The 10,886-nt window shown below is 35.2% G+C and overlaps 2 long non-coding RNA genes across 2 annotated transcripts; one reads left to right on the top strand and one right to left on the bottom strand.

Annotated features, from left to right (window-relative positions):
• Positions 1-4,338: 4,338 nt before the first annotated feature.
• On the bottom strand, positions 4,339-6,042 carry LOC132130728 (uncharacterized). The gene is made up of 3 exons (XR_009428764.1): positions 5,856-6,042; positions 5,261-5,315; positions 4,339-4,713 (listed from the first exon to the last, which is right to left on the bottom strand). It is a non-coding gene; the product is annotated as an uncharacterized LOC132130728 (long non-coding RNA).
• On the top strand, positions 5,743-9,573 carry LOC132130736 (uncharacterized). The gene is made up of 3 exons (XR_009428766.1): positions 5,743-5,980; positions 6,619-6,801; positions 8,621-9,573. It is a non-coding gene; the product is annotated as an uncharacterized LOC132130736 (long non-coding RNA).
• Positions 9,574-10,886: the final 1,313 nt, after the last annotated feature.

Genomic DNA, 10,886 nt, shown 5'->3' with positions numbered 1-10,886 from the left:
ATAAGTGTCTGTGAATGTTAAACTGCAAAATTACAATTTAAATATGAATCCTGGATGTGTCCCTGTGTGAATGAATGGTGCAGACGCACGGTTTCATTTGCTACACACATACTGAAGCATGAAAACTATCGTCATGTATACAAAAAGAAACATATAGATCTTTACAGCAACTTATCAAAATAAAAGTTTGTTTTAATCTGACGAATCTGTCACACATATATTACTTAATGTAATGTTAGTACTAATATTACTAATAAAATTATTATTAATAAATTATTTTTAAGGAATAAATCACACACCTATTCTTCCATGTTTTAATTTTAACCATAAATCTCTGTTGTACATCACATTGTTTAGCAAAAAATGGATGGATACGTTTCATTTTCATTTGATTAAAAGATAAATATTGTTTTATGCCTTCATTTAATTACCAGAAAAATTTAAATTTAAATAAAATAAAATGCTTTTATTACAATTAAAGTAAACCATTAAAATGGAATCCAGAAAATTACAATTAAAAAGAATTTGGTAAAAATAAAATTTGTGGTTGACCAATATATCACCAAGGCCGATATATTAGGCTGTCAAAAAAAACATTATGACAAAAAACTGAATTTGGAAAATTAAATAAATAAAACAGATTTTGGGGAGAAATAAAACTGGATTTCATGCTCTGTTTACTGGCTCTAAACTAGCTAGTAGGTTTATCAGGGTACCAGAAGCTTTAGGTGTAAATTAATAATCTCAACCCATATTACATGTAAATCCAATAATGCAAGACTTGTTTAAAACAATTGCAATTTAAATCGGAATGACGGAAGTCAGAATTTGCTCATTCTAATGTCATTCTGGTAAATTAAGTGTTCTTCGATATTGGTCCATAAAATGAAAATAAACATATTAAACATAAATCACGTACAAATTTCTTAGTGACATTTCAAACAAATCTGTTTTAAAAACCTTTAAAAAAATTACTGTCATTGAATTTATACAAATTCCTTATTTTCATTCTAATACCATAAATTCAATGCTGCATTCTGTTTACAATTCTACAACAATTCAAATTTAATTCAAATTCACAAACTCAACTGGAAATTAAAAAGCATACTCAATTAATGTTTGGGGCACAAGACCTCTAATAGCTTTAAAAATTGCTTATCACAGGTCATTTCCACAATAAAGTTCACCAGGGTCTTGTGGGCCTTGAACAAAAGTATGACCCTAATACGTCCACAACCTAAGCATGCAGCACAAATCAAATGCAAAAAAACACTGAAAATCAGCTGCCTTGAACATGTCTGTCTTCCTTGAAAGATATAAGTAGGACTGTATCAACTTCTAGACATTCTAGAAGCGGCTTTCATGAAACTCTAGACTTCATTCACTTCATTCATAGTTTTCAACAACATATCAAGCACATCACAAGACATCAGTGTACAAACCTGATTCCAAAAAAGTTGGGACACAGTACAAATTGTGAGTAAAAAAGGAATGGAATAATTTACAAATCTCATAAACTTATATTTTATTCACAATAGAATATAGATAACATATCAAATGTTGAAAGTGAGACATTTTGAAATGTCATGCCAAATATTGTCTCATTTTGGATTTCATGAAAGCTACACATTCCAAAAAAGTTGGGACAGGTAGCAATAAGAGGCTGGAAAAGATAAATGTACATATAATAAACAGCTGGAAGACCAATTTGCAACTTATTAGGTCAATTGGCAACATGATTGGGTACAAAAAAGAGCCTCTCAGAGTGGCAGTGTCTCTCAGAAGTCAAGATGGGCAGAGGATCACCAATTCCCCCAATGCTGCGGCGAAAAATAGTGGAGCAATATCAGAAAGGAGTTTCTCAGAGAAAAATTGCAAAGAGTTTGAAGTTATCATCATCTACAGTGCATAATATCATCCAAAGATTCAGAGAATCTGGAACAATCTCTGTGCATAAGGGTCAAGGCCAGAAAACCATACTGGATGCCCGTGATCTTCGGGCCCTTAGACGGCACTGCATCACATACAGGAATGCTACTGTAATGGAAATCACAACATGGGCTCAGGAATACTTCCAGAAAACATTGTCGGTGAACACAATCCACCGTGCCATTCGCCATTGCTGACTAAAACTCTATATGTCCATAAAGAAGCCATATCTAAACACGATCCAGAAGCGCAGGCGTTTTCTCTGGGCCAAGGCTCATTTAAAATGGACTGTGGCAAAGTGGAAAACTGTTCTGTGGTCAGACGAATCAAAATTTGAAGTTATTTTTGGAAAACTGGGATGCCATGTCATCCGGACTAAAGAGGACAAGGACAACCCAAATGGTTATCAGCGCTCAGTTCAGAAGCCTGCATCTCTGATGGTATGGGGTTGCATGAGTGCGTGTGGGATGGGCAGTTTACACATCTGGAAAGGCACAATCAATGCTGAAAGGTATATCCAAGTTCTAGAACAACATATGCTCCCATCCAGACATCGTCTCTTTCAGGGAAGAGCTTGCATTTTCCAACATGACAATGCCAGACCACATACTGCATCAATTACAAAATCATGGCTGTGTAGAAGAAGGATCCGGTTACTGAAATGGCCAGCCTGCAGTCGAGATCTTTCACCCATAGAAAACATTTGGTGCATCATAAAGAGGAAGATACGACAAAGAAGACCTAAGACAGTTGAGCAACTAGAAGCCTGTATTAGACAAGAATAGGACAACATTATTGTTCCTAAACTTGAGCAACTTGTCAACATGTGTAACTTGTCTGCAGACGGTTATAAAAAGAAGAGGGGATGCCACACAGTGGTAAACATGGCCTTGTCCCAACTTTTTTGAGATGTGTTGATGCCATGAAATTTAAAATCAACTTATTTTCCCATAAAATGGTACATTTTCTCAGTTTAAACATTTGATATGTCATCTATGTTGTATTATGAATAAAGTATTGAAATTTGAAACTTCCACATCATTGCATTCGGTTTTTATTCAAAATTTGTACAGTGTCCCAACTTTTTTGAAATCGGGTTTGTACTGTATACAAAGTCAGATATCTAATTAGATCTTCATTTATTATCTTGTTTGTCTGTAATATTATGTGGTATATTAAAGCCTGTCAAGTTAATAGTGGTATCTGGTTATTTTGTTCCTTTTTCTTACAGCACATTTTACTTCTGAAACCAATTTTTCATTGTCAAATAACTTCACGCCTTTAATTTTCAGTGATTTATGTGCATTTAAATGTCATGTCAGTACCATTTTTAAGGCAAAATTTTGCAGCGGTGTGACACTATACATTCTGACTTCAATATGATATCAACCTCTTTATTGCAGCAAGTGCAGGAAAATTTACTTAAAACTTCATGCTTCCAAATATAAAGACAACTGCATGTCAGTTCAGAAAGGATTCATTTCCAGTGCTCCACTCACAGCCACTACATGTGTTTAAATTAAGCAAATATTCCGGTTTCTCCTCATCTAAACACGACCACGCAGCACTGCTGTGGAGCATTTCCAGTGCCGCAGAAATGCACAGGCACCAGCGACACACAAGGTGTCATCACGACCACAAATCACTTCCATGTGAGTGTCTCTCTTCCCCCCCCCCACACAAACTCTCTTTCTCTTCCTCTTTCTTTCTTTTTCCCCTCTCCAGCGCGCCATATAGGACGGAGTTAGTATATATCTCAATTAGTGAGCAGGGGTTGGAAGTGGCGAGGGGGAGGGCTTGTGTCCAGGCTGACTCCTCCTCCCCGTGCCCAACACCAGCCCACTTAAAGTGGAAGCAGCAGCGCAGTGCTGTGTGGAGCCCTGTCAGTCAAAAGCCCTGCAGCCCTTTATGCAAATCAGTCAGTCTGTGGTGGACCAGGAGGGGAGGAGGAAACATGTCTAGATTTGTTTGTTATCCGTTCTGCCCTCCCCTTCAATTCTTCCACTTCATCTTCTTTCTCTCTCACATACCCACACACACAAAAGCAAAGACTCTCTTCTATTCCATCTTTCTCTTTTCTTCACCTTCCCTTGTGGTATGCCTTGACACTTTTATTCCTCCTTTTTCTCTCTCAGGTCCAATAACCTGACTGTTTCTACGGCCTTAAGATGAGAAATTGTGACACAGCTGTGAAACTGGGAACCAGTGAGGTGAAGCATACAATGCTACTGGGCTCGAGAAACTGGGTCGCAGAAAAAGGGAGGCTAGATGTCTAGTGTGTGAGGATGTCTGTGCACATGTATAAAGATTGTAACACAGAACTTGTTTTCAAAGAATGTGCAGACTGAACTTGATTGTATACAGGGTATCAATAAAAGCTTTAATTAAAGGGGTTTTAAAAAAAATTCCCCAAAACTGGAACATAAATATAAAGTCTTTCATCACACATGCTCATATATGGGTCAATTTTAAAATTGTTAATGCACCTAGTTCTGGACCTCTTTGAAAAAGCAGACTGATTATTTAAATATTCCTTGAGGAGAAAGTTCCACAATTCCTAATTTCCTTCCACAAATAAATCCCCTTTTAAAACTCTAAGAAAAGCATCAGGTTTGAAAAAACAAGATGTCTCAGTGAATCCTTTTGGAATACCCCCTGTTGTGAAATTCCTCAAGATATCAAACTAAGACAGACAAGTGAGACAAGAGCTGTGATGTTCTTTAAAAAAAAAAAGAAAAACTGGTGACCAAACATCACCCATCACCAAAAAAGCAGTATCTTCATCTGTTTAAATAAAAACAGCAGGTAACATTTAACAATAAACAATAAACATACAAATAGTACTGACAAATCATCTGCTTGTCTTATCCAAATCAGCAACTTCAAAAGTAGTAATACTAAGCCAACATTGTCTGTCAAACGATGACTGGAATATTGGGTGTTGCCATATTAAAGTACAGCACAAAAATAAACTGACTTTTTTTAAAAAATAGGCAGAAAGGACTTTATTTAACATGCTGGATGTCTTTCACTGACAGGATCCAGATGTCCTATTATATTTTACAATATTTTAAAAAGATGTAAAACAGCAACATGTAACTAAAAATACATTCCATTGTATTTAGCTTGAAGTTAGATAGATTAAAGTGCATTTAACTGCATATTTTATTCAGTTATATTTTATAGTGGCTGTTTTTGTTTCCAAAACCAATAGACAAGGGTTAATAATGTTTGAGGAAGTTAAAAGTGAAAAAAAATGCCTGCAATGACATGCCTAAACTAGATCTGAAAGAGGGTGTGTCTGTGTGTGTTTGGGAGGAACAGTACTGACCTGTAAAGGCCTGTCGTCTTTCCCATCTGAAGACAAGTATGTGAGCAGCACACTTCTGAAAGACCACATAATCATAACTGTTAATCGTAACTTCAAACTGACAAACTCTCAAAGAGTAACAAAATAGCAAAATCCAAAAAATGCTATGATCGAGGCCCTGGCACACACAGCAGCAGAACACTGTTGCCAGTAACCTACTGTTTTAGGAGCCGTTCACACAGAACGTTGACTGTTACATACGTTTTAAAAGCGTTATGAAACAACTTCTAACTCAATGGCATCTTAAATGTGCAAGACGCTGGAAAAACAGCTCATTTAGGTCTATCTATTATAACGTTACAGAATTTTTACATAGAAAACAGTAAGGTTGGAAACGTTTGCTTTCTGTGAACTGGCCATAAGTGCTAAATACAGTTACGTTCACACACAGTTCAGTAATAAACAAGCGTGGCACCGCTACATTTTAAGGACTCACAACCATATTTCCATTAACTCGTGGATTTATAACCCGGACTGGTTCATAATCACATAGCGTGTGCGCGCTTCTCGTGTGTGGTGCGTGCTTTAGTTTCGGAAACTTACAGACGTAACATACATTATATAAACAGTGTGTCATTCGAAGGTTTTAGATCCAATCTTCCACTGGAGCAGTTCCCGTCCGCTTTGTGGTCCAGTTGCTGCACCTCAAACTCCTGCTTTCCATTAATCAAGATTTGGCAGGTAAACTAGAGCCTACTGAAGTCGCCATCTTTTATATACTTCAGTCACTGTCACCATGGTGATTATCGCGGCTATTCTGAGAATGGAAATTTGGCTGATGTTTACTTTTCAGAAATATGTGTTATATTTGTTAATAGCATTTTATACCATTTTCAATTGGTGTAGAAATTTAATGAAAATGTACTTGTAAACAAAGGCAGCACATTTTGTGATTACACTAATATTGTGGTGCATGTCATTATGTTTTAGGTTAATTATTTAATATAGATCAGTTAATATGTTAATCAGTATCACACAAGAGTCACTCAAGACTGATGTTTCACTGAAGATTAGCACAAGGCCCCAAGCTATGGTGCTAATACAAGAAGTCTGTGTAATATTGAATACAATAAATAAGTATAAAATACAAGCAAGTGATTCATAATAAATATTTACATAAATTTTGAATGTTTTTACATTCTTTTATATTTATTAATATGAAAAAATAAACAGGAATTGACTTAACAAATGCATTTGGGTGAAGTATTAAAATACAGTAATAAAATACAGTGACGTTAATCATTTTTACAAATTGTTTGATTTTTCAAACAGTCATATTTTTTACATTTCAAATGGTCCTCTATTTTCTTTTCTTTTAGACATGATTTCTAAGAGTGTTGATTGGAGACAAACAGAGCATTCACACTGCTTCTTCAACTCCACCTGCCGTAGCCATGGAAATTCCTCCCAATCCAGAGCCCAGGAAATGCAGGGAGGCTGGGAATGACTCGGAGCCCTCCTTCCAACTCTCTCACACATACGGCATGATTCAAATGAGTGAGGTAGATATTTACATGCATACATATCTACACTGTCACTGCTTTCACCCTTTGTCTCATTCACTTACACTGTGACGCTAACACGCTTATCAAACTTGTCTCATTCTCTTTCTCTTAAATACATGGTTCACAAGAATTTCAGAAAGACTCGTTAAGGTTTTGACTGTCATTTAACCAACACTGAAAACTTACCTTAAAATTGATATTTCATTAAATTCAGTTAGTATCAGTTCAGTTAGTAAACATTAAATTTAGTTAGTAAACATGGAACACAGTTTTTTATATGACCAGAATTCCAGTGTATTTCAGTTTTTACAGATGTGTTGCATCTGGATCATTTCCATCTAGGATCTAGGGCACTTCTTCCAGCCTCTGTAATATCTAGTTCTATATTTCTCTTTCTCTCACCATACTACACTCTGCAGTAACCATAGCTTTAGCAACTATCAAGGCCATTATATGGACAGATGGTCATGGGTGAAGTGTGTAATATTTTTTGTGTTAAAACGATATCTCCTAGACAACTATAAGTTGGGTATTAGTGTATGAGTATAAGGCAGATTCCTCTGAAAAGCATAAACACAGCTGAACAGTTCTTAGTATAACAACTGAGTTGCTATTATAGTTTTTGTTAATATTTTGAATTAGATTTATTTTTATACATTCTATTTTCATTTTAGGTTTAGTTAAAGATTTGGTGATTTGGTGCATTGTTTGGCTTTAGTTTTTTTCTAAATGCATTTTTTTCAGTTTTAGTTGTTTTTATTTATTAAAGTTAAACTAAATGACAGCTGAAATAAATAAGTTCAAGTTTTTTCATATTTTATTTTATTTAAAAGGGAAATGTTGAGGAAAATTGGGAATTTTGGGAATATTATTTTATCAATTAAATTTCTCTCTTTTTTTAAAAAATAATGTTTTTGAAGGAATGCTCTTATGCTCACCAAGGCTACATTTATTTGATTAAAATTACAGTATAACAATTACAGTAAACAGTAATATTATGGAATATTATTTCAATAAAAAAATCTTTTTTAAAATATACAAAAATATATATATATTCTTGTGATGACGAAAATGAATTTTCAGCAGCCATTAATCAGTGTCACATGATTGTTTAGAAATGATTCTAATATGCTGATTAAAGAATCATTTTTTATTATAAATGTTGAAAACAGTTGTGCTGCTTTCTATTTTTTGGACATTTTGTCAGGATGACGAATAGAAAGTTGAAAAGAACTGCATTTATTTGAAGAGTTTTGTAACATTATAATTGTCTTTAGTGGCATTTTCCATCAACTAATACATACTTGACAAATAAAAGTAACTGAACCTAACGTTTGAACGGTTGAGTGTGTTTCTGTGTGTGTGTGATTTGTACATTAATAGATATTAAACTTGTATTTACATTTGACATCTATTTTAATGATTTCCTGTAAGTCAGCATCTGCAGATATCATAAATACTGCATATTACAGTTTACAGCAGAAAAATTCAAAGCTGCTTAAAGTGGCATAAAGATTGTGATGCTTATATAGAGCTACCATACTGTATGCTAGTCTTCATAAACAGTTTGTCCAATCAATTTGAAATAACAGTAATATTTTGGATGGAATGCAGGTGTCCACATAGGTTTCTACAGCTACATCAAACCATTAATGTAACAGAACACTCAGAATGGCCGCGTTACTGTGGCTATAATCACCATTGTCACTCAAGTACACTGTACTATCTTTCCTTTGGATAAATAACATCTAAAGCTGATATATGACACTTCTTGCAGGTTGCCCAGTGCTCTCTTCTTCTGTTTTTGTTGTTGAAGGCAGTGTTGCAAGCATCAAGGCCTACAGCAGCCAGAAAGAGAGACTGCCAAAGAGGCCTCCAGGACCCAAAGCTCCTTAGACCCCACATTGGTACCCAGCCTCCATGCCTTGTAAACCGAATTGCAATTTCTTCCCATCTCCTCTCTAACACATTCTGCAACACCAAATATAGCCGCCTATTTCCAGCTCCCCAGTTCTAACGCGTATCCTCCCCCTCAGCTGTCTTGCAAACGGGGCATCTAATCTGCTTTCTTCTTCAACACTCGCTTGCATTGTAAACCAATCCAAGAAAATATGAAGGGAGAGGGTGGAAGGTGCAAGGATGAGAGAAATAGTATAAAAAAAGAGAGTGAAAAGAAAGAGAGCAAGGCCGAAAAAGAATGGGGGAAAGGAGGATGACCTACAATTGCCCACAGTGTGAACCATCTCTCTTTGAAGAACACAAAAACTGCTATGAGACAAGGAAAGCCAGACCAGCCATGATGTGTGAAATGCACAGCAGAAGAGGAGTGCAGATTGAGCATGGCTTGTTTTTGAAATTCTTATCACACATTCATATCTACATTTCAGTCAAGTGCACCAGAGGAAAGATTGTTAGCTGTTCCAGTGATGTTTCATTCAAAAGGTCTAGCTGTCTCCTAAAAGCTTGAAAAACTCTGATGCCAATGTTCTATATTGTTTAGTGTTCTTCTTTTGAAGAAAATGACCTTGTTGCATAGAAAGATCAAATGTACCCTTGTCAAAATTCATGTTTTGCTTGGATGAGAGGTTTGAAAATCAACAGTGATTCATGTGATTGTCATACTACACAGCTCCCCTCAGGTCACCGAGCAGTTGTTGGAGAACATCTGTACTGTTTATCTTCATAAAATAGTTGTAAACTGTTTCCAAATTTTGACAATCCATACTAAGATTTAAAAATTCAACGTAACTTGCAGTGAAATGTAAACCTAGGGTCAGCTACTATATTGTGTTTAAAATATAAATATGCATTAAATATTATATTATAATAGTAATGTTACTGAAATATTCTCAGAATGGATCTAAGAGTTCTGATTACAGATTTCAAAATCATGTATATGCTCAACTGTTCCTTGGTGGCCTGATGGGGGTCTCCATAATGACTGTGTATAATCAAATTCTATGATATTGCTTCCACCAGAACAAATATGTAGACAGTATCTCCAATACAGGATGAAAATTCTACTGAGATGCTTTTTAAGATACAAGCCCTCAAAGTACATGCATGCTTTGATATATTATTTAGACAGATTTTCTAAAGCAGTCAAGGGTAGAGAATTTGAGGTGAGAGAATACTAACTTTTATCTATAAGGAATGTCTGTTTTTCTACCTCTTTGACCTAATTAGCAGCAAATTCCCTACAACACGTTAACGTTAATTATCACTTTCCGATGATTCATAAAACTAATTAGCCACACCTTTGAGTAAGGGATGTGAATTCAGTCCAAGCCATCACATCCTCTCAGAATAAGAATGAGTCATATAAAATAGTGTTTTGTCTTTTTCTATTGTTGGTGAATCAAGATTCAACCTGAATGCAACAATAACAAAGCTTGCACAGAAAGGATAAGAAGATTGAAGGGGTCCACAACCTTACGCACCATTGACATATAAGCTATAAGAACATGAGAGGTTAATATTCATTTAAATGTATTTATTTTATTAATCAGTTATTTTTAAATTCATTTTAGATTTTTAGATAAATGTCAAATGACCCTTTACAATACTTCCTCATAGTCATGATCTTGTTTTAATTAGTTATGAGTGGTATTTGGAAGGCAAAGGCTTCAAAAGCAACTTAACAGCACAGCGTGGACAAATGATCTGTATGTTTCACTGGACAGTGCATTAGGTTAAACAATGCAACTTGTTGCTTTTTGTTCCAAGAATTTATTTATTTTATTTATTTATTTTTACAACCTTTTGAATAAAATTGATATTACGATGACTGTTTGGCACACATTATCCTTAGCATTCCACACAATAAAACAAAATGACAGTGACACCCAAAATCATGTTATTTATAGAAAACATATATGACAGATAATGGAAACGAAACAACAAACATGACAAGGCCACAGCAAAGGCAGTAAACAGTAAAAACTGGTCTGGTGAATTGCATGATTTAGTCATACCACGTTGCATGCTGGGAAACTGGGTTCAGCAAAGTGGTTTACATAAATGAGCTTCAAAACATAGACACACACATATTTTTGTCATCCTCACAAAAAATGTCTTCTTCT

Source organism: Carassius carassius, chromosome 4 (genome assembly GCF_963082965.1).
Source record: "Carassius carassius chromosome 4, fCarCar2.1, whole genome shotgun sequence".
In the NCBI taxonomy this organism is placed as follows: domain Eukaryota; kingdom Metazoa; phylum Chordata; class Actinopteri; order Cypriniformes; family Cyprinidae; genus Carassius; species Carassius carassius.
The sequence above is the reverse complement of the archived record's forward strand: the minus strand, read 5'-3'. Positions and strand labels throughout refer to the sequence as shown.